Here is a 24,903-nt window from a genome sequence, read left to right as displayed (position 1 = left end):
CCATATCGCATCGATGCACTGTTCAGTCGCTGATCCCTGATTGGTTCGTCGGCTCTCTTTGTTATTGGTCCATGTCATCCCGCAACGAGAGACTCGGGTACTCCTCCAGATACGCTCCACCCCCAACTCACTTTTCCAGTTTTCCTCCCCACGCACGCCACCTTCCTTTCTCCTCTCTTTCTCTTATTTGCTCACGGAAAATGGGACGGCCTCCTCGAGCCATGAGTGTGTCCATCGCGCCGAAAAGGGAGGAGCTAGGGTGACTAGGCGTAGTGGATGTGGGGTGCTTCTTCTAGCGCCATTGCCGCGTCTGCAGGGGCGGAGCTATGTAGAACCCTGCAGGGGCCATCCCCCCCCCCCCCAACCTTTGTAAAAAGCATGAAGAAATGTTTTAGGGCTGCTCAAATTGGAACAAAATGAGCTTTTAGCCCCTTCAAACATCTATACTTTGATTTTGCCCCCCATGAATATAATGTCTAGCTCCGCCACTGCGCGTCTGTAGCAGCGGCGGGGTCCTTGGCCCGTTTGTCTTCGTCTCGCTGCTCATTGTCCAGAGGTTGCACGCAGAGGGGACTACTTGTGCTCGCCCTACCTTGCCATCCTCCGGCGCCAAACCAGCTCCACCATTTTATGGTGAAATGGCGCTGATCGCTCATGGTGTGTTCGATGAAATGATTTTGTTACTTATTCTGGGAGGCTCGCCTTGGCGAGTTGGCGTTCGGGATCATCGCCGCGCCCATCCGCGTGTTCAAGAAACTTCGGGGTGTGTGCTGGCTCGCATCCGATCCACGTGAAGTCCTGACGCTGCAGCACCTTGATCCTGACATGTTATTTCTTCCATTGTTGTTGCAGGCGCTCGCTGCTCATGTGTGGCGGCGGACGCGATGGTTTCCTTCGACATGAATGACCGCACGAGTACGTGAATCTGCAACTGCCCTTCTCCCTCTCTCTTTCCTGTGCAATTCATGATTCATGCGTTGCGACTTGAAATATAGGGAGGTGTTTGCTCTCTGGTGTGCCCTACAAACTTTTTGTATCAGATTTGGCCCCTTCTGCTACTCTAGTATTCACATATTGCTTGTTACGAATTCTGCTCAGCTTGATGAATGGCGTTTTGTTTTGATCATGATGCAAGGTTCTAGCTTGTCTAAGAACTGGGATTTGGGCAAGCAGATTGGTAATGAACACAGTGTCCTTGTGGATTGTGGGGATGTGCATAAGCCCTTTGGGGACAAGCGTGTACTGCAAGGCGTCAGCTTCAAGGTGAGTCCTGGTAGGAGCCTTTGCATTTCTTTTTCACCTCTTGCTGATTGTTCTGACTCCATACCTGTCACGCTGCATCTTCGTTACTAGGTTTCCGTTTGCATGTTCAGATTATTGCTAATAGTGCCTAAATTCTGAACTTCTCTAACTGTTGATATTAGGAGCCAAAACAAATTTGCTTCAGTCTGAAACATGTTTGTTTCTTCCCTACATTTGGTGTAATATATAGTGCGCGCCTGTTAAATGATCCAGCAGGGATTTTTCAAGATATGCTGGAGGTTGTAACGAGAGACATAATGAAGGACCAACTTCCTAGGTACAGATGGTTTTTTAAGCACGTACAAATATCATTGACGATGATGTATTGTACCCCGCCAACTTACTGTTTAGAGCTCACCCAATGAGGAGCTTGTATTTTTTTTTTTGGTTTGTCATTACTTCTTTTACAACATGACACTATTTTCGGGTCATGATGCTTTTTTTGTTTTTGCGAGGATCGTCTCACACCACATCACATGATGCTGATGTTGCCATTGTTCTTTCTTTTCTGAAGAAGAGACGCAGCCATTTGTCTTGACGAACAAGGCATATTTTAGCATCACTTTGTTGGGAGGAAAGACATACATAATGGCCACGTGCTGCGAGTTATCTTGAAGAAGAAGAAATATTTATCCTGTAACGAATCACGTTTTGTGATCGGAAGAGGAAAGGCCTAGGAATACCAGCAAGAAACAGATCTACAATGATTCTTTGCCTCCCTCGATTTGGTCCCGAAGTAGGGGCGAGCTGGTAGGCATCCATGGAAGGCAGGGGCAGCGACCCACCATATGAGCTACCGTCATCTGCATCATTGCGTTGCAAGAGTGAGCAGAGTCCAGAGAGGTGGCAACGATGGCGGAGGCCGTCATTGGGGCGCTGGTGGGGAAGCTGCAGGAGCTGGCGATGAGCGAAGCCCGGGCAATGGTGGCGGTGAACGAAGACATACGGAGCCTCCGGGACAAGCTCATGTGGATGCAGGCCTTCCTCCGCGACGTCGAGCCACGGCGGCGCCTACAGAACGACGAGCTCATCAGGGTTTGGCTCATTGGCTGCAACAGACCCGCAGCGCGGTCTTCGAGAGGATGCCGTCGACCAGTACATCCTCCAGGTCGACCTCTCCAGGTGTGTGTGCTTTGCTCGCCGCTCCAAATTAAACCGCCCGGCCCTTTCCATGCAAAATAAAGAAACTACATAATCCCTTCGTTTTTATTTATTTACTCTGCATATTGAAGTTGACTGGCAAGTTTGTAGAAAATAATATGAACATTTACAGTAACAAATCTATATGATGTGAAAATATATGCAATGATAAATCTAATGGTGTTGATTTGTTGTTGTATTGGTTAATATTTTTATTTATAAACTTTGTCAAAGTTTACAAAGCTTGACTTTGACCAAAGCTAATATACGGACTAAATACAGTAGCGCCAACACCTAGCTCGAGATGGCCCCTCTCGCTGATCTCCTCGCCCAGTCATCTCCGCTTAGATTCCGGTAAGGGGCGCCCTCACCAAGGGAACGAGGGGGTTGCCCTAGTCGACACATAATAAGGCGGCTGTGGCACTGTACCGCGGGAAGGGTTGGGCGGCAACAACACTGCTACGCGTCAGTGACGCTAGCCTCGGTGGTGATGCAATGGTCGGGAGAAAATAAAGGAGGTAGCGGCCCGTACCGCCTCCGAAGAGACTAGTCAAATAGGTCTACGTGATGTGGTAATACATGATTGGACTCCTCTCCTCCTCTCCCGTGGCGCTCCCGCGGGTGTCGGGGAGGAAACCCTAGCCCCTAGCCGAGCTTCCCCACCTCTCCCTCCCTTCCCTCGCCACCGCCGGTGGTGCGTGCTGAAATTTGAGATGGGCTCTAGGTCCATATAGCAATTTCTGAAAAATCTCTAAGGGCCCATGTGGGTTATATGGCACTAGGTGTAGTGGGAAGTTTAGTCCCACCCCGGAAGTGGAAGAGGAGTTGGACCTCCTTATAAGGGTTTCTCTTCTACATGCTATTGGAGCTTGAGAAGAGAAGAGGCCCTCGCACACTCCTCCTCCGCCGCCCGCCTCGCCACGCCGCGCCGCGCAACGCCGCGGGTTGGGGGATTGAGCCGAGCCGAGCTCACACCTATGCGCTTATTTTTGCCAGTCACTAACGGAGAGTTCTCTGACAGCTGGGCCACGATCTGAGACGTCATATCGTGGGTTGTCACGGACTCGGACGTGGGTCGAACCCACGTCTCTCCACGCGACTGCGCCTATATAAGTGTGCGGTGTCTCCTAACCCTAGCCGCCATGAACAGATCACATCTTCTCCATGTGCACGCCCACCGTCATTCCTTTGCTGCTGCTGCCGCCGGTGACTCCATCCCGTCCGCCGCGTACACGGTCGATGGGAGAGCAGGTCTCCGAAACCACGCCCTTCTGGTTCCTGTACGGGGTGAGGGGCGAATAGGTTTTTGGGCAGCGATTACGCGGCTGCTCGCTTCCGATCATCTACTTCTTCTACGTCTGCGGCGCCTTCATCATCACCATATCCACCGATGTCGAACATGCCGCCGCCGAGAAAACTAAAGCCGACAAGAAGGCCGCCGAGGACGCCGCTGCTGCCCCCAAAGCCGCGGCCTCTGCATGGCCTACTGGAGGGTATAACTCGTTTATCCTGCTCCTACTGTTTTCTGTTTTAGCCATGCTAGCGTTATACGTAGATCTTTCTGCAATTAGCGTAGTATGTGCTAGCTTGACTGAATATTAGTATATGTTTATTTGTGTCAATGCCATGCTAGTGATTTACTCGTGGATTAATTTAATCGAGAAATTGCCTATTTACTCAATAATCCAAAAACCTATTATGTGTAGGAATTTTTCGGCAAGTGGCTTTGCCGCTGCACTGAAACCGGATAAGTTTACCGGTTCATATTTTAAGCGTTGGCAGACTAAGACCACTTTATGGCTTACGGCTATGAACGTGTTCTGGGTCACCGGTGTCTCCACGGGAACGATTGCTCCTGAACAGGAGAAGGCGTTCAAGGAGGCCACCGTTGTGTTCCTTGGAGCAGTTCTTAGCGTGATCGGAGATAAACTGGTCGACGCATATTTACATGTGCATGTCGCCAAGGACTTGTGGGAGGCGCTCGAATCTAAGTTCGGGGCAGCCGATGCCGGGAGCGAGATGTATATTATAGAGCAGTTCCACGATTACAAGATGGTTGAAAACCGTCCTGTATTGGAGCAGGCTCATGAGATAATATGCATTGTTAAGGAGCTTGAACTTCTTAAGTGCGAGTTACCGGGCAAGTTTGTCGCGGGCTGCATAATCGCTAAGCTCCCTAATTCCTGGAGGAACTTTGCCACCACTCTGAAACATCAGAGGCATGAATTCTCTGTGGAGGATGTCATTGGCCATCTGAGTGTTGAGCAGAATTCAAGGGCAAAGGACTCGCACGGAAAAGGGGCCGAAGGGACTTCTGTCGCCAATATGGTGAACCAGAAGAACTTCAACTCCCACAAGCCCAAGGGAAAGAATGATGTCCAACACAATACCGACTTTAAGAAGAAGGGTCAGAAGACTTTCAAGAAGAACAAGAAGGATGAGGACTGCTTTACTTGTGGTTCAATTGAACATTGGGCCAACAAGTGCCCAAACAAGTGCAAGAAGTCAGGACAGGACTTCAAGTCCGTCAACATGATTGTGGACAACAATGAGAATGGGGCACCTGGGTACGGTAATTTATTTACTGTTTTTTCAGTGTTTCAGCCCACCGATTGGTGGGTGGACACAGGTGCATGTGTACATGTGTGTGTGCTGACATTTCATTGTTCACTTCTTACCAGGTCACAGGCCACGGGTCCGTATTGATGGGGAATGGTGCGCGTGCTTCTGTTCATGGTGTTGGCACGGTCGATCTGAAGTTTACTTCGGGAAGGATCGTGCAGCTGAAGAATGTGCAGCATGTCCCCGCCATCAAGAAGAACCTCGTTAGTGGCTCCCTTCTATGTAAAGAAGGGTTTAAGTTGGTTTTCGAGTCTAATAAATTAGTTGTTATGAAATATGGACTCTTTGTTGGAAAAGGTTATGAAAGCGGAGGGATGTTCCGCCTTTCCCTCGCAGATTTTTGTAATAAAGTCGTGAACCATATTCATTCGAATGTTAATGAATCTAAAGTTTGGCATTCACGTCTTTGTCACATTAGTTTCGGTGTTATGACGCGGCTAGCCAAGTTGGATTTAATCCCGAGTTTCACCTTAGCCAAAGGTTCTAAGTGCCTTTCATGTGTGCAAGCTAAGCAACCTCGCAAGCCTCACAAGGCCGCGGAGGAAAGATACTTGGCACCATTAGAACTCATACATTCTGATCTTTGTGAGATGAATGGTGTGTTAACTAAAGGTGGAAATAAATACTTCATGACATTGATAGATGACTACACTAGATATTGCTATGTGTATCTGTTAAACACTAAAGATGAGGCTCTACACTACTTTAAAATCTATAAGGCAGAAGTTGAGAATCAACTTGAAAATAAAATTAAACGAGTCCGGTCAGATCATGGTGGAGAGTACTTCTCGAGTGAGTTTGATTTTTTCTGCGCGGAACACAAGATTATTCATGAGAGGACGCCTCCCTATTCACCCCAGTCAAATGGGGTTGCCGAGCGGAAAAACCGTACTCTAACTGATTTGGTTAACGCCATGTTAGATACATCGGGTTTATCCAAGGCATGGTGGGGGGAGGCTATATTGACGGCATGTCATGTCCTGAATAAAGTTCCGACAAAGAATAATGAGATCACTCCCTATGAGAAATGGGCAAAGAGAAGGACAACACTCTCGTACTTGCGTACTTGGGGCTGTTTGGCGAAAGTCAATGTGCCGATCCCCAAAAAGCGTAAGCTTGGACCAAAGACTATGGACTGCGTTAATTTGGGCTACGCTAAGAACAACGTTGGCTATAGATTTCTAGTAGTGAAATCTGAGGTACCTGACCAGAAGGTCGGTACAATTATGGAGTCTAAGGATGCTACATTCTTCGAGGATAGTTTTCCTATGAGAGATATGCAAAGCACTTCTAGACAGGAATCTGAGGAGACTCCTGAACCTGCCAACCCTATGGAATATTATGAACAAACACATGATGAAAATACCGAGGAGGAAGACGAGGAAACCCTTGGTAGGGGCAAGAGACAAAGGACTGCAAAGATCTTTGGTGATGATTTCTTCGTGTACCTCATGGATGATACTCCTACTTCTATTTCAGAAGCGTATGCCTCTCCAGAAGCTGACTACTGGAAGGATGCGGTCCATAGCGAGATGGATTCCATCATGGCTAACAGGACATGGGAGATCACTGAGCGTCCCTATGGTTGCAAACCATTGGGATGTAAGTGGGTGTTCAAAAAGAAGCTTAGGCCCGATGGTACGATTGAAAAGTACAAGGCTAGGCTTGTGGCCAAGGGTTATGACCAAAAAGAAGAGGAAGATTTCTTTGATACTTATTCACCTGTGGCTAGACTGACCACCATTAGAGTATTACTCTCGTTGGCGGCCTCGCATGGCCTTCTCGTCCACCAGATGGATGTTAAGATGGCTTTTCTGAATGGAGAGCTAAATGAGGAAATCTATATGCAACAACCAGATGGCTTTGTGATAGATGGTCAGGAAAGAAAGGTGTATAGGTTGCTGAAATCTTTATATGGCCTGAAGCAAGCACCTAAGCAATGGCATGATAAGTTTAATACAACTCTGACATCTGTTGGTTTCATTGTTAATGAGGCTGACAAATGTGTATACTATCGCCATGGTGGGGGCGAAGGAGTTATACTGTGCTTGTATGTTGATGACATACTGATATTCGGAACCAACCTCAAAGTCATTGAGGAGGTCATGTCGTTTCTGTCTCAGAACTTTGAGATGAAAGACCTTGGTGTGGCTGATGTTATCTTGAACATCAAGCTACTGAGAGATAATGAGGGTGGGATTACACTTCTGCAATCCCACTATGTTGGGAAGGTGTTGAGTCATTTTGGATATTCAGACTGCACACCATCTCAAACACCATATGATCCTAGCGTGTTGGTTCGAAAGTCCAAAGGCACGGCTATAGATCAATTGAGATACTCTCAAATCATTGGTTCACTGATGTACCTAGCGAGTGCAACGAGGCCTAACATCGCGTTTGCTGTGAGCAAACTGAGCCGGTTTGTTTCCAAACCGGGTGATGTACATTGGCATGCTGTTGAAAGAGTTATGCGCTATCTGAAAGGTACTATGAACTATGGACTTCACTATACCGGATACTCGTCGGTACTTGAAGGGTATAGTGATGCAAACTGGATCTCTGATGCTGATGAGATGAAGGCCACAACTGGGTATATGTTTACTCTTGGAGGTGGCGCTGTTTCCTGGAAGTCTTGCAAGCAAACGATCTTAACGAGATCGACTATGGAAGCAGAATTAACAGCATTAGACACATCTGGTGTCGAAGCAGGATGGCTTTGAGATCTTTTGATGGACTTGCCATTGGTTGATAAACCGGTTCTGGCTATCCTTATAAACTGCGATAATCAAACTGTCATCACCAAGGTGAAAAGTTCAAAGGACAACATGAAGTCCAACAATCACATAAGAATGAGATTAACGGCTGTCAGAAAATTAAGAAACTCCGGAGTGATAGCATTGGAGTATGTCCATACGGCTAAGAATCTGGCAGATCCCTTTACAAAAGGGCTATCACGTGTAGTGATAGATAATGCATCGAGGGAGATGGGTATGAGACCTGTTGGGGAACGTTGCAGAAAACAAAAATTTTCCTAGTCGTTTCACCAAGATCATCTAGGAGTTCATCTAGCAACGAGCCATCCAATGCATCTACATACCTTTGTAGATGGCGCACGGAAGCGTTCAAAAGAACGGTGATGATGTAGTCGTACTCGACGTGATCCAAATCACCGATGACCAGCGCCGAACGGACGGCACCTCCGCGTTCAACACACGTACGGGACGGGAGACGTCTCCTCCTTCTTGATCCAGCAAGGGGGGAGGAGAGGTTGGTGAAGATCCAGCAGCACGACGGCGTGGTGGTGGATGCAGGGCGTCACAGAAGCAGGGCTTCGCCAAGACTACGAGGGAGAGACGTAAGGGGGGAGATGGAGGCGCCAGGGGCTGGTGTGAAATCCCTCCTCTCCCCCCCACTATATATAGGGGTGCCATGGGGGGGGGGGCGCCGGCCCTAGTAGATGAGATCTACTAGGGGGGCGGCGGCCAAGGGGAGGTTTCCCTCCCCCCCAAGGCACCTAGGGGTGCCTTCCACCACATGGACTCTTCCATGGTGGAACCCTAGGCGCATGGGCCTATAGGGGGTGGAGCCCCATCCCACTATGGGCTGGGTTCCCTCCTATTTCAGCCCATGTGCCCCCCCGGGACAGGTGGCCCCACCCGGTGGGCCCACGGGACCCCTCCGGTGGTCCCGGTACAATACCGATAACCCCGAAACTTGTCCCGACGCCCGAAACAGCACTTCCTATATATAATTCTTTACCTCCGGACCATTCCGGAACTCCTCGTGACGTCCGGGATCTCATCCGGGACTCCGAACAACATTTGGGTTACTGCATATACATATCTTCACAACCCTAGCGTCATCGAACCTTAAGTGTGTAGACCCTACGGGCTCGGGAGACAAGCAGACATGACCGAGACGACTCTCCGGTCAATAACCAACAGCGGGATCTGGAGACCCATGTTGGCTCCCACATGCTCCACGATGATCTCATCGGATGAACCACGATGTCGAGGATTCAATCAACCCCGTACGCAATTCCCTTTGTCTATCGATATGTTACTTGCCCGAGATTCGATCGTCGGTATCCCAATACCTCGTTCAATCTCGTTACCGGCAAGTCACTTTACTCGTACTGTAATGCATGATCCCGTGACCAGACACTTGGTCACTTTGAGCTCATTATGATGATGCATTACCGAGTGGGCCCAGTGATACCTCTCCGTCATACGGAGTGACAAATCCCAGTCTTGATCCATGTCACCCAACAGACACTTTCGGAGATACCCGTAGTCTACCTTTATAGTCACCCAGTTACGTTGTGACGTTTGGCATACCCAAAGCACTCCTACGGTATCCGGGAGTTACACGATCTCATGGTCTAAGGAAAAGATACTTTGACATTGGAAAACTCTAGCAAACGAACTATACGATCTTGTGCTATGTTTAGGATTGGGTCTTGTCCATCACATCATTCTCCTAATGATGTGATCTCGTTACCAATGACATCCAATGTCCATAGTCAGGAAACCATGACTATCTATTGATCAACGAGCTAGTCAACTAGAGGCTCACTAGGGACATGTTGGTGTCTGTTATTCACACATGTATTACGATTTCCGGATAACACAATTATAGCATGAATAAAGACAATTATCATGAACAAGGAAATATAATAATAATGCTTTTATTATTGCCTCTAGGGCATATTTCCAACAGTCTCCCACTTGCACTAGAGTCAATAATCTAGTTACATTGTGATGAATCGAACACCCATGGAATTTTGGTGTTGATCATGTTTTGCTCTAGGGAGAGGTTTAGTCAACGGATCTGCTACATTCAGGTCCGTGTGCACTTTACAAATTTCTATGTCTCCATCTTGAACATTTTCACGAATGGAGTTGAAGCGACGCTTGATGTGCCTTGTCTTCTTGTGAAACCTGGGCTCCTTGGCAAGAGCAATAGCTCCAGTGTTGTCACAGAAGAGCTTGATCGGCCCCGACGCATTGGGTATGACTCCTAGGTCGGTGATGAACTCCTTCACCCATATTGCTTCATGTGCTGCCTCCGAGGCTGCCATGTACTCCGCTTCACATGTAGATCCCGCCACGACGCTTTGCTTGCAACTGCACCAGCTTACTGCCCCACCATTCAAAATATACACGTATCCGGTTTGTGACTTAGAGTCATCCAGATCTGTGTCGAAGCTAGCGTCGACGTAACCCTTTACGACGAGCTCTTCGTCACCTCCATAAACGAGAAACATTTCCTTAGTCCTTTTCAGGTACTTCAGGATATTCTTGACCGCTGTCCAGTGTTCCTTGCCGGGATTACTTTGGTACCTTCCTACTAGACTTACGGCAAGGTTTACATCAGGTCTGGTACACAGCATGGCATACATAATAGAACCTATGGCTGAGGCATAGGGGATGACACTCATCTCTTCTATTTCTTCTGCCGTGGTCGGACATTGAGCTGAGCTCAATTTTATACCTTGCAACACAGGCAAGAACCCCTTCTTAGACTGATCCATATTGAACTTCTTCAATATCTTATCAAGGTATGTGCTTTGTGAAAGACCTATGAGGCGTCTCGATCTATCTCTATAGATTTTGATGCCTAATATATAAGCAGATTCTCCAAGGTCCTTCATTGAAAAACTTTTATTCAAGTAGGCCTTGATGCTGTCCAAGAGTTCTATATCATTTCCCATCAAAAGTATGTCATCTACATATAATATGAGAAATGCTACAGAGCTCCCACTCACTTTCTTGTAAACACAGGCTTCTCCATAAGTCTGCGTGAACCCAAACGCTTTGATCATCTCATCAAAGCGAATGTTCCAACTCCGAGATGCTTGCACCAGCCCATAAATCGAGCGTTGGAGCTTGCACACCTTGTCAGCATTCTCAGGATCGACAAAACCTTCCGGCTGCATCATATACAATTCCTCCTTAAGGAAACCATTAAGGAATGCCGTTTTGACGTCCATTTGCCATATCTCATAATAATAGAATGCGGCAATCGCTAACATGATTCGGACGGACTTCAGCTTCGCTACCAGTGAGAAAGTCTCATCGTAGTCAACCCCTTGAACTTGTCGATAACCTTTAGCGACAAGCCGAGCTTTATAGACGATTTCATTACCATCCGCGTCTGTCTTCTTCTTAAAGATCCATTTATTTTCTATGGCTCGCCGTTCAAGGGGAAAGTCAGTCAAAGTCCATACTTCGTTTTCATACATGGATCCTATCTCGGATTTCATGGCTTCTAGCCATTTGTCGGAATCCGGGCCCGCCATCGCTTCTTCATAGTTCGAAGGTTCACCGTTGTCTAACAACATGATCTCCAAGACAGGGTTGCCGTACCACTCTGGTGCGGAACGTGTCCTTGTGGACCTTCGAATTTCAGTAGGAGCTTGATCAGAAGTATCTTGATCATTATCATTAACTTCCTCTCTAGTCGGTGCAGGCACCTCAGGAACATTTTCTTGAGTTGCGCCAGTTTCCGGTTCAAGAGGTAATACTTCATCAAGCTCTACTTTCCTCCCACTTACTTCTTTCGAGAGAAACTCTTTCTCTAGAAAGGACCCATTCTTGGCAACAAAGATCTTGCCTTCGGATCTTAGGTAGAAGGTATACCCAATCGTTTCTTTAGGGTATCCTATGAAGACGCATTTTTCTGACTTGGGTTCGAGCTTCTCAGGTTGAAGTTTCTTGACATAAGCATCGCATCCCCAAACTTTTAGAAACGACAGCTTAGGTTTCTTCCCAAACCATAATTCATACGGTGTCGTCTCAACGGATTTCGACGGAGCCCTATTTAAAGTGAATGCGGCAGTCTCTAAAGCATAGCCCCAAAAAGATAGCGGTAAATCAGTAAGAGACATCATAGAACGCACCATATCCAATAGAGTGCGATTACGACGTTCGGACACACCGTTACGTTGAGGTGTTCCAGGCGGCGTGAGTTGTGAAACTATTCCACATTTTCTTAAGTGCGTGCCAAATTCGTGACTCAAGTATTCTCCTCCACGATCTGATCGTAGAAACTTGATTTTCCTGTCACGTTGATTTTCAACCTCACTCTGAAATTCCTTGAACTTTTCAAAGGTTTCAGACTTGTGTTTCATTAAGTAGATATACCCATACCTACTTAAATCATCAGTGAGGGTGAGAACATAACGATAGCCACCGCGAGCCTCAACACTCATTGGACCGCACACATCAGTATGTATGATTTCCAATAAGTCGGTTGCTCGCTCCATTGTTCCTAAGAACGGAGTCTTGGTCATTTTACCCATAAGGCATGGTTCGCACGTGTCAAATGATTCATAATCAAGAGACTCTAAAAGTCCATCAGCATGGAGCTTCTTCATGCGTTTGACACCTATGTGACCAAGGCGGCAGTGCCACAAGTATGTGGGACTATCATTATCAACCTTACTTCTTTTGGTACTCATATTATGAACATGTGTAGCATCACGTTCGAGATTCATAAAGAATAAACCATTCACCATAGGAGCATGACCATAAAACATATCTCTCATAAAAATGGAACAACCATTATTCTCAGATTTAAAAGAGTAGCCATCTCGAATTAAACGAGATCCCGATACAATGTTCATGCTCAAAGCTGGCACTAAATAACAATTATTAAGGTTTAAAACTAATCCCGAAGGGAGATGCAGAGGCAGCGTGCCGACAGCGATCACATTGACCTTGGAACCATTCCCGACGCGCATCGTCACCTCGTCCTTTGCCAGTTTCCGCTTATTCCGCAGCCCCTGCTTTGAGTTACAAATGTGAGCAACTGCACCGGTATCAAATACCTAGGAGCTACTACGGGCACTAGTAAGGTACACATCAATTACATGTATATCACATATACCTTTTGTTTTGCCGGCCTTCTTATCCGCTAAGTACTTAGGGCAGTTCCGCTTCCAGTGACCGCTTCCCTTGCAATAAAAGCACTCAGTCTTGGGCTTGGGTCCATTCTTTGGCTTCTTCCCGGCAGCTTGCTTGCCGGGCGCGGCAACTTCCTTGCCGTCCTTCTTGAAGTTCTTTTTACCCTTGCCTTTCTTGAACTTAGTGGTTTTATTGACCATCAACACTTGATGTTCCTTCTTGACTTCTACCTCCGCTGATTTCAGTATTGAGAACAATTCAGGAATGGTCTTTTGCATCCCCTGCATGTTGAAGTTCATCACAAAGCTCTTGTAGCTTGGTGGAAGCGACTGGAGGATTCTGTCAATGACCGCATCATCCGGGAGATTAACTCCCAGCTGAGACAAGCGGTTATGCAACCCAGACATAGTGAGTATGTGCTCACTGACAGAACTATTTTCCTCCATCTTACAGCTGAAGAACTTATCGGAGACTTCATATCTCTCGATCCGGGCATGAGCTTGAAAAACCATTTTCAGCTCTTCGAACATCTCGTATGCTCCATGTCTCTCAAAACGTTTTTGGAGCCCCGGCTCTAAGCTGTAAAGCATGCCGCACTGAACGAGGGAGTAGTCGTCAACACGTGTCTGCCAAGCGTTCATAACGTCTTGGTTCTGTGGGACGGGAGCTTCACCTAGCGGTTCTTGTAGGACATAATCTTTCTTGGCAGCTATGAGGATGATCCTCAGGTTCCGGACCCAGTCCGTATAGTTGCTGCCATCGTCTTTCAGCTTGGTTTTCTCTAGGAACGCGTTGAAGTTGAGGACTACGTTGGCCATTTGATCTACAAGACATATTGCAAAGATTTTAGACTAAGTTCATGATAATTAAGTTCATCTAATCAAATTATTAATGAACTCCCACTTAGATTAGACATCCCTCTAGTCATCTAAGTATTACATGATCCGAGTTAACTAGGCCGTGTCCGATCATCACGTGAGACGGACTAGTCAACATCGGTGAACATCTTCATGTTGATCGTATCTTCTATACGACTCATGCTCGACCTTTCGGTCTTCTGTGTTCCGAGGCCATGTCTGTACATGCTAGGCTCGTCAAGTCAACCTAAGTGTTTGCATGTGTAAATCTGTCTTACACCCGTTGTATGTGAACGTCTGAATAAAACACCCGATCATCACGTGATGTTTTGAAACAGCAAACTGTCGCAACGGTGCACAGTTAGGGGGAACACTTCTTGAAATTATTTATGAGGGATCATCTTATTTACTACCGTCGTTCTAAGTAAACAAGATGCAAAACATGATAAACATCACATGCAATCAAATAATAAACGTGACATGATATGGCCAATATCACATAGCTCCTTTGATCTCCATCTTGGGGCTCCATGATCATCTTGTCACCGGCTTGACACCATGATCTCCATCATCATGATCTCCATCATCGTGTCTCCATGAAGTTGCTCGCCAACTATTACTTCTACTACTATGGCTAACGCGTTTAGCAATAAAGTAAAGTAATTTACATGGCGTTCCTCGATGACACGCAGGTCATATAAAAGAATAAAGACAACTCCTATGGCTCCTGCCGGTTGTCATACTCATCGACATGCAAGTCGTGATTCCTATTACAATAGCATGAACATCTCATACATCACATATAGATCATTCATCATTCATCACAACTTTGGCCATATCATATCACAAACCACTTGCTGCAAAAACAAGTTAGACGTCCTCTAATTGTTGTTGCAAGTTTTACGTGGCTAAATTAGGGTTCTAGCAAGAACGTCTTCTTACCTACGTTAAAGCCACAACGTGATTTGTCAACTTCTATTTACCCTTCATAAGGACCCTGTTCATCGAATCCGCTCCAACTAAAGTGGGAGAGACAGACACCCGCCAGCCACCTTATGCAACTAGTGCATGTTAGTCGGTGGAACCGGTCTCACGTAAGCGTACGTGTAAGGTTGGTCCGGGCCGCTTCATCCCACAATACCGCTGAAGCAAGAAAAGACTAGTAACGGCAAGAAAGTTGACAAATCCACGCCCACAACTAATTGTGTTCTACTCGCGCAAGAAGAACTACGCATAGACCTAGCTCATGATGCCACTGTTGGGGAACGTTGCAGAAAACAAAAATTTTCCTACTCGTTTCACCAAGATCATCTAGGAGTTCATCTAGCAACGAGCCATCTAATGCATCTACATACCTTTGTAGATGGCGCACGGAAGCGTTCAAAAGAACGGTGATGATGTAGTCGTACTCGACGTGATCCAAATCACCGATGACCAGCGCCGAACGGACGGCACCTCCGCGTTCAACACACGTACGGGACGGGAAACGTCTCCTCCTTCTTGATCCAGAAAGGGGGGAGGAGAGGTTGGTGAAGATCCAGCAGCACGACGGCGTGGTGGTGGATGCAGGGCGTCACAGAAGCAGGGCTTCGCCAAGACTACGAGGGAGAGACGTAACGGGGGGAGATGGAGGCGCCAGGGGCTGGTGTGAAATCCCTCCTCTCCCCCCCACTATTTATAGGGGTGCCATGGGGGGGGGGAGCGCCGGCCCTAGTAGATGAGATCTACTAGGGGGGGCGGCGGCCAAGGGGAGGTTTCCCTCCCCCCCAAGGCACCTAGGGGTGCCTTCCACCACATGGACTCTTCCATGGTGGAACCCTAGGCGCATGGGCCTATAGGGGGTGGCGCCCCAGCCCACTATGGGCTGGGTTCCCTCCTATTTCAGCCCATGTGGCCCCCCGGGACAGGTGGCCCCACGGGACCCCTCCGGTGGTCCCGGTACAATACCGATAACCCCGAAACTTGTCCCGACGCCCGAAACAACACTTCCTATATATAATTCTTTACCTCCGGACCATTCCGGAACTCCTCATGACGTCCGGGATCTCATCCGGGACTCCGAACAACATTTGGGTTACTGCATATACATATCTTCACAACCCTAGCGTCATCGAACCTTAAGTGTGTAGACCCTACGGGTTCGGGAGACAAGCAGACATGACCGAGACGACTCTCCGGTCAATAACCAACAGCGGGATCTGGATACCCATGTTGGCTCCCACATGCTCCACGATGATCTCATCGGATGAACCACGATGTCGAGGATTCAATCAACCCCGTACGCAATTCCCTTTGTCTATCGATATGTTACTTGCCCGAGATTCGATCGTCGGTATCCCAATACCTCGTTCAATCTCGTTACCGGCAAGTCACTTTACTCGTACCGTAATGCATGATCCCATGACCAGACACTTGGTCACTTTGAGCTCATTATGATGATGCATTACCGAGTGGGCCCAGTGATACCTCTCCGTCATACGGAGTGACAAATCCCAGTCTTGATCCATGTCACCCAACAGACACTTTCGGAGATACCCGTAGTCTACCTTTATAGTCACCCAGTTATGTTGTGACGTTTGGCATACCCAAAGCACTCCTACGGTATCCGGGAGTTACACGATCTCATGGTCTAAGGAAAAGATACTTTGACATTGGAAAACTCTAGCAAACGAACTATACGATCTTGTGCTATGTTTAGGATTGGGTCTTGTCCATCACATCATTCTCCTAATGATGTGATCTCGTTACCAATGACATCCAATGTCCATAGTCAGGAAACCATGACTATCTATTGATCAACGAGCTAGTCAACTAGAGGCTCACTAGGGACATGTTGGTGTCTGTTATTCACACATGTATTATGATTTCCGGATAACACAATTATAGCATGAATAAAGACAATTATCATGAACAAGGAAATATAATAATAATGCTTTTATTATTGCCTCTAGGGCATATTTCCAACAAGACCCACATAAGTTGCCATGGTAGTAACCCAACCTATGTGATCGGAGATCCCGTGAATTAGGACCTGGGAAAACAAGCCAGTGGTGAACTAAGGAGAGTAACTATACTAACCCACTCCGTTGGAGATGCAATACTCTCGATACTGTATGGTAGGATGACTACTATCTTAATGTGTTCCGAAGCTTATATAAGCAAGATGCTATACTACACAGCGATCTTTGGAGGAACACATCTATATGAGCCCGACTGCTGGTCACAGTCTATGAGATTGGGGTGATCTCTAGTAAGCTCATGAATAGGCTAGGAGTGTGACTTATATGCTCCACCCGAGGGGTCAGCCTTCGGCAGCCTAGTACTAGTAAGACATGTGGTGAAACTTCTTTATGCGAAACTGACAATTCAAGGCATAGTCCATTGTTCAGTTGTGAAGCAGTGTAACTACTTGCTCTAGGTGAAGCTCAACCTTAACAGGTCTTCACTGAAACACTAGTATATCGAAACAGTAATTGGAACAGAGGACACAGTGGGCCCTCGAGATCTGGTGGGGGATTGCTGAAATTTGAGATGGTCTCTAGTCCCATATAGCAATTTCTGAAAAATCTCTGAGGGCCCATGTGGGTTATATGGCACTAGGTATAGTGGGAAGTTTAGTCCCACCCCGGAAGTAGAAGAGGAGTTGGACCTCCTTATAAGGGTTTCTCTTCTACATGCTATTGGAGCTTGAGAAGAGAAGAGGCCCTCGCGCACTCCTCCGCCGCCCACCTCACCACGCCTCGCCTCGCCTCGCCTCGTCACGACGTGCAGCGGGTTGCGGGATTGAGCCGAGCCGAGCTCACACTTACGCGATTATTTTGGCCAGTCACTAACGGAGAGTTCTCCGACAGCTGGGCCACGATCTGAGACGTCAGATCGTGGGCTGTCACGGACTCGGACGTGGGTCGAGCCCACGTCTCTCCACGCGGCTGCGCCTATATAAGTGTGCGGTGTCTCCTAACCCTAGCTGCCACGAACAGATCACATCTGCTCCACGCGCGCGCCCACCGTCGTTCCTTTGCTGCTGCTGCCGCCAGTGACTCCATCCCGTCCGCCACGTACACGGTCGACGGGAGAGCAGGTCTCCGAAACCACGCCCTTCTGGTTCCTGTACGGGGTGAGGGACGAATAGGTTTTTGGGCAGCGATTACGCGACTGCTCGCTTCCGATCGTCTACTTCCTCTACGTCCGCGGCGCCTTCATCATCACCATGTCCATCGACGTCAAACGTGCCGCCGCCGAGAAAGCTGAAGCCGACAAGAAGGCCGCCGAGGACGCCACTGCTGCCACCAAAGCCGCGGCCTCTGCATGGCCTACCGGAGGGTATAACTCGTTTATCCCGCTCCTACTGTTTTCTGTTTTAGCCATGCTAGCGTTATACATAGATATTTCTGCAATTAGCATAGTATGTGCTAGCTTGACTGAATATCAGTATGTGTTTATTTGTGTCAATGCCATGCTAGTGATTTACTCATGGATTAATTAAATCAAGAAATTGCCTTTACTAAACAGTGCGTTGATGGGCGAAGCCCCTCCAACGTCGGCTGGGGCGGGCCTCTCTTCTTCCCCCTCTCCGGTGGTGTGCGGCGCGGGCAGGGGCCAACGGGGGTGGCGCGTCACTGAGAACGGCGCGCGGCGGCGCGACTGCAGGAGTTGTTGGGACGACGGCCCTCTAGTGATGGTGCGAAGGGCTATGGGCGGCGGTGCGCGCCGTGGCTGGGCCCGCGGATCGGGGGGAGGGGGGAGATCCCTCCCCCCGTCGTCTCTCGTGCCTCCGCCCTCGGTGTCTGCGTCGATCCCGTGGGTTGGGCGCCAGATCCGGCCTCCCCGATGTTTGGTGGTGCCGCTCGTGGCCCACAACGGGCTAGTTCGTCGGCGACCAGGGGCTCCAAGGTCGGGCCTTTCCGTCCTTCCGGTGTTGGCGTGATGCTTGGGGGTGGGGCGGGTTGGGTAGTGGCCCGCGGTGGCCGCTGCTTCGGCCGTGGATGGCTCCATGGTGGCTTGGCATGTCGGCTACGGCGGCGGTTGGCGTGTCCTGGCGTCGGTTTGTCCGTAGGGTGTCGGCCTTCGACCCTCCTCCTCGTCGTCCGGACGCTTCGTCCATCGAAGGGTTGGCCTTCTCCCAGCTGCGGTCCATGGCTTGTCTCGCGCTCGGTTCGCAACACCGAGCTCGTCTCGCACACAGTGTCGCGGGACTGAGCTCGTCTTGCGCACGGTGTTGCAGGACCGAGCTCGCCTCGCGCCCAATGATGCAGGATGGGTCGATGGAGGCCAGTTGTGGCCGACCTATTGGGTCTCGACGCCCAGGGGTGCGAAAGGGGGGACCTTTCCGCTCGTCTCTTTGGTTGGGGTAGCGGAAGGTCTCGGGTGAGGTGGTGTCAAGGTCTTGGATGCCGGGGCGGCGGCCCTGGTGGTGGTTGTGCGGTGCTCTCGGGAAAAGGCCATGTCGTGGTGTTGCTCGGTGGCCATGGCCGTGTGGGCGGCATAGTCGTCGGGGTGTGGCGTTCGGTGGCGGTGAGTTTTGGCCAGGGTGAAAACCTGTTCTATTTTCGGACGGACCGGCGGCAGCGAAGCTCGTTCCCTTCTTAAAGGCGTCGTCACGGCTCTCATTGCTCGTCGTGCAGCTTTGGGGGAAACTCTGATCATTGGATTAGGCGGTGGCGGCGCTTCGGTGTCATATCCTTCCTGAAGGCGCCGCCTTGGAGCCCACGATTCATCGTATGCAGCTTCATCTCTTCTTGGCGGTAGTGCTAGGGATGGTGTTGCCGTGCTCACCGCCGATGTATCATGCCTTGGATGTGTGCATGTGTTGTGATGGCGTGCGTTTGTACCAGTTGATGATCATGGCTTTATATATAAAACGAGGCGAAAGCCCAGGCCCGTATGTGGACAGGTGCAGCCGGAGCAGCTGCACAGGGCCCCCAAAATCCGAGGGGCCCAATTATTATTATTATTATCATCATTATCATTATTATTATTATTTAGCTAATCAGGTATTAATAAGAGACTAAGAAAGTTCTGGCCCAACTTGCTGATGTGAGCCCACGACACGAAGTCATGTCACGGTCTCACTTTCACGGGACTCGAAGGAGTCTGCATACGCTCCAGTCCTTCGTCTCCTCCCTCGATTCTTAGAGCATCTCCAACAGCCGCCCAACGCGTGGCGCATTAAAAAGCAGTTTGCAGTGCGCCCATCATCTGGAAAAGCGCGGCGGGCAGCGCCGGCTCTAGCAGCCGCGCTAAAATTTAGCGCGCGCGCATAACTCCAGCAGCCGTGCTAAAATGCAGCGCGCGCTATCGCGCGCACATTGCATACATATTTTGAAATATAATCGATACAAATAAAATTCATAGATAAAAACGATACATAGATATTTTACATAGTTCCACAGCATAGATAGATAAAACTACGATGCAACAACATAAACTACTAGATAAACTACTAGATAGTGCAACTAGATAAACTACAACCTACTCCCAGTCGTCATCATCATCATCGTCATCCTCGCTAGTCTGGTCCGAGGTATCGAGCCACATGTCGTCCCAACGAGGATCATTAGCCGAAAAGATCAACTGCCCATCATTTTCAATGATCTCGCACTGCAATAACGCCAGGGCCTTCCGCCGACGCCTGTCCAAACGTTCCGTGCGGCGCTTTGCCGTCTGCTCCACCCAGTAGGCTTGCTCGTCGGAGACGTCCTTCGGGTGGCGCCGGCGCCACTCCGCCATGGCCCATTCGTCCTCCTCGGCGATGAGGAGGTGGCGCTGCCGCTCAGCGTGCTCCACACGGTCTTGTGTCGTGATAAGACGAGGCGGAGGGGCGACGTCCAGCGCCTGCTGGAGCGTGTAGACGTCCTGGAAGTTCATCTGCAGGGGCGGCCTGCCTAGGCGCCACGCCGCCGCGTCGTACGCGCAGACGGCCTCGTGCACCGTCTCGAAGGTGCCGAGGGCGAGCCGGACGTCGTTGGACCAGATTTCGGAGTAGTACGAGCCGTTGGGGCGCTGGCGGACGCCGCGTGTAACACCCCGGATATGACTTTCCAATATGTACTCCAACTCTTGCCGTTTCCGGCGTTAAGTTATTTTATTTTCTCGGGTTCGGGTTTTTGTCTCCGTGTGTTGTTGTCGTTGTCATGCATCTCATATCATGTCATCATGTGCATTGCATTTGCATACGTGTTCATCTCATGCATTCGAGCATTTTCCCCATTGTCCGTTTTGCATTCCGGCGCTTCGTTCTCCTCCGGTGGTCATTTCTACCTTTCTTTCGTATGTGGGGATTAAACATTTCCGGATTGGACCGAGACTTGCCAAGCGGCCTTGGTTTACTACCGGTAGACCGCCTGTCAAGTTCCGTACCATTTGGACTTCGTTTGATACTCCAACGGTTAACCGAGGGACCGAAAAGGCCTCGTGTGTGTTGCAGCCCAACACCCCTCCAAGTTGGCCCAAAACCCACCAAAACACTCTCCATCATCTAGAACGTTCGATCACGATCGCGTGGCCAAAAACCGCACCTCATTTGGACTCTCCTAGCTCCTCCTATGCCTATATATAGGTCCTCCTCCGAAATTCACGGGTCTCCCCTCCCCCCTAAACCCTAGATCCACTCCTCCGCGCGGCCGGACACGTCCGCCGGCCGCCGGACACTGTCCGCCGCTCGCCCGGACCTACCAGGGCACACCACGTCAGCCAGCCGCGCCCACTTCGCCTCCCCCGCGCCGCCGGCCCGCCCGGGCCCAGCCGGGGCCCTCCCGGCCCAGTCGACCGCGCGCGGCCCGCACCCTCTTCTCCCCGCGCTCCGGCGGCCACCACCACCGACGCCCACCGACCGCCGTGCCGCCGAAGCTCCCCATCGCCGGCCGCCGCCTCCTCAAGGTCGCGCCACCGCGACGCCGCAGCTCCCCATCGCCGGCGCCGCGCCGCCCGGAGCTCGCCGGCCCATCTCCGGCGTCCTCCAACTCCTCCCGGAAGCTACTCCGGCGGGCTACAGGGTTTTCCGGCCGACCTCGACTTCCATGCACGATCTGGATCTGAGATCCCCTCCTCGGTTGACCTTTGCCCCGAAACCCTAAATATTTTTCATATTTCATCGTGCCATAACTTTGCATCCGTAGACCCGTTTTGGGCATATAGCGTATCAAAATGTTCGTCTCAGAGAGTACATCATTTCATTCCATTGCATCATTTTCATTTGAGTTCATCTTGATGCCCGAAATGCTGTTAGAAGAGGGATACTTGAGATAATTGTCAGATCTGCTACTCCATTTAGATTTTTGTCATTTTTGCCATGATTATTGTGTGCATGATATGCCCATGAGCTCTACATATGTTTTGTTAAGGGTTTTGCCATCTTTCCAGAGGTGCAACCCATGTATTTTTGTGATGTGTTTGGTGACTAGCACGAGCTTGCAAAGTGGTGCACTTGGTAATGCTGATTTCAGGGACTTAGCATTTCCACTAAGTCCTTGAGCTGTTTATCTCATATGGCCATATGTTCATGTTATTTCCTAGTGATCCATGCCTCTTTTGAGGATGATCAGTAAGGGTGTTTTGTTAATATTGTAATGCTCTATCCATCCATGTCTTTGTTTGCACTTATGGAGCACCCTAGCTTGAGTCAATCGAGCTCTACTTTTGCTACTTCGTGAATCTGGGCAGATTGTCTACTTGTTAGCGATTTTGCCAATGATGTTGTAGTTGATCCGTGCATGCTATGCTATTGTTCTTGCCATGTCTAGCTTGAATTTTGTGTATTCTTGATGGGTGTATGCTTAGCTTTTCATGAATTGCTCCGTAGTGAGTGCATCGAGCTCGTAAACATGCCTACTTGATATCTGTTTTCAGCATGCTCCAGTTTTTCACCAAGTCTAAGAACTGATTATGTTTTTTCCATGTTCACATGCTTGCAATTGTATTTTCTGATCCCTTTTGGCTCAAGGTCACTAAGGGACTTTTGTTAAGCTCTTTGAGTAGCTCCATGCTATGCTTTACTTTGCCATGTTCAGGTCCTGTAGCATATAGTTTTGTTGCTCCGAAGAGTGCTATCTGATCTGAATTCCAGACAAGTGTTAATTTCACTATGTCTGAGATCTATTTACCATATGCATTTTTGCCATGCTTGTTTGAACCTGTTAATGGATGAATTGGCCGTAGCTTAGTGCTAGACTTTTGTTAAGCATCTTGAATACATCCCTGCCATGTATTTTGATGCCATGTTTGGGTGCTGTAGCTTGTTCATCTCATTGCATTTAGATGGCTACTTGCTGTAAATCGCAGACCGGTGTCATATTCGAATTGCTTGCCATTTCCAAACCGTAACTCCGATTCCGGCGTTCTTTATATCGTTTTCAAGTGATTTCATCTCATCTTTCCAGTGCCACACTTGGATTCCTAAGTTGAGGCCAGGTTCATGCATCCCTTGTCAAATTTTGCATATGCATCCCGCATCGCATCCCGCATAGCATACCATCCTTGCATCATATTGTTTGATCCTTGCTCGTGGTTGATTGTGTCCTTGTTGCTTGTTTGCTTTGTTTGGGTAGAGCCAGGAGACGAGTTCGCTAACGAGGAGCCCGTTGAGTTTGCTTTCGAGGATCCAGTCAACTCTGACAACTTTGCAGGCAAGATGATCATACCCTCGAAATCACTACTATCTTTGCTTTGCTAGATGCTCGCTCTTTTGCTATGCCAATGCTACGATGCCTACCACTTGCTTTCAAGCCTCCCAAATTGCCATGTAAAACCTCTAACCCACCATGTCCTAGCAAACCGTTGATTGGCTATGTTACCGCTTTGCTCAGCCCCTCTTATAGCGTTGCTAGTTGCAGGTGAAGCTTGGAGGCCGTTCCTTGTTGAAACATTATTTACTTGTTGGGATATCACTATATTATCATGTTATCTTAATGCATCTATATACTTGGTAAAGGGTGGAAGGCTCGGCCTCTCGCCTAGTGTTCTGTTCCACTCTTGCCGCCTTAGTTTCCGTCATATCGTTGTTATGTTCCCGGATTTTGCGTTCCTTATGTGGTTGGGTTATAATGGGAACCCCTTGACAGTTCGCCTTGATTAAAGCTTTTCCAGCAATGCCCAACCTTGGTTTTACCATTTGCCACCTAGCCTCCTTTTCCCTTGGGTTTCCGGAGCCTGAGGGTCATCTTATTTTAACCCCCCCGGGCCAGTGCTCCTCTGAGTGTTGGTCCACCTCGTCAGCCGCCGGTGGCCACCAGGGGCAACTCTGGGCTGGCCTACCGGAAGTTTGGACAATCTGAGTGTGCCCTGAGAACGAGATATGTGCAGCTCCTATCAGGATTTGTCGGCGCATTCGGGCGGTGTTGCTAATCTTGTTTTAACCTGTCGAAGTGTATTGAAGAACCGAGATACCGAGTCTGATCGGAACGTCTCGGGAGGAGGTCTATTCCTCCGTGGACCGTGAGAGCTTGTCATGGGCTAAGTTGGGACTCCCCTGCAGGGATTTGAACTTTCGAAAGCCATGCCCGCGGTTATATGCAGATGGGAATTTGTTAATGTCCGGTTGTAGATAACTTGAACCTTAACTTAATTAAAATGAGTCAACAGTGTGAGTTACCGTGATGGCCTCTTCTCGGCGGAGTCCAGGAAGTGGACACGGTGTTGGAGTAATGTTTGCGCAGGTTGTCCTCTAGTTTTTCGCTCGCGCTTTGCCTCCTCTTCTCGCTCTCTTTTGCGAACAGGATAGCCACCATATATGCTAGTTGCTTGCTGCAGCTCCACATATATTTACCTTGCCATACCTATTAAGCTTAAATAGTCTTGATCGCGAGGGTGCGAGATTGCTGAGTCCCTGTGGCTCACAGATTACTATTACACCAGATGCAGGGCCTGATGATTCCGCTCCAGGTGACGCGCTTGAGCTCAAGTGGGAGTTCGACGAGGACTCTCAACGATACTATGTTTCCTTTCCTGATGATCAGTAGTGGTGCCCAGTTGGGGGTGATCGGGACCGTGTCGCATGTTGGGTTATCTTTTATTTTTGGCGCCGTAGTCGGGCCATGAGTGTTTGGATGATGTAATGTTATTTATGTACCTTGATTGAC

The 24,903-nt window shown here is 49.0% G+C and overlaps 1 pseudogene; it reads left to right on the top strand.

Annotated features, from left to right (window-relative positions):
* The first annotated feature begins 2,055 nt into the window (after positions 1 to 2,055).
* LOC125516557 (putative disease resistance RPP13-like protein 3) overlaps positions 2,056 to 24,903 on the top strand; it is a 41,106-nt pseudogene continuing 18,258 nt past the window's right edge.

Source organism: Triticum urartu, chromosome 6A, assembly GCF_056163025.1.
Source record: "Triticum urartu cultivar PI428250 chromosome 6A, HENAU_Tu73, whole genome shotgun sequence".
NCBI classification, from domain to species: Eukaryota; Viridiplantae; Streptophyta; class Magnoliopsida; order Poales; family Poaceae; genus Triticum; species Triticum urartu.
Note: the sequence above shows the minus strand (reverse complement) of the source record. Positions and strands in the feature narration are given on the sequence as shown.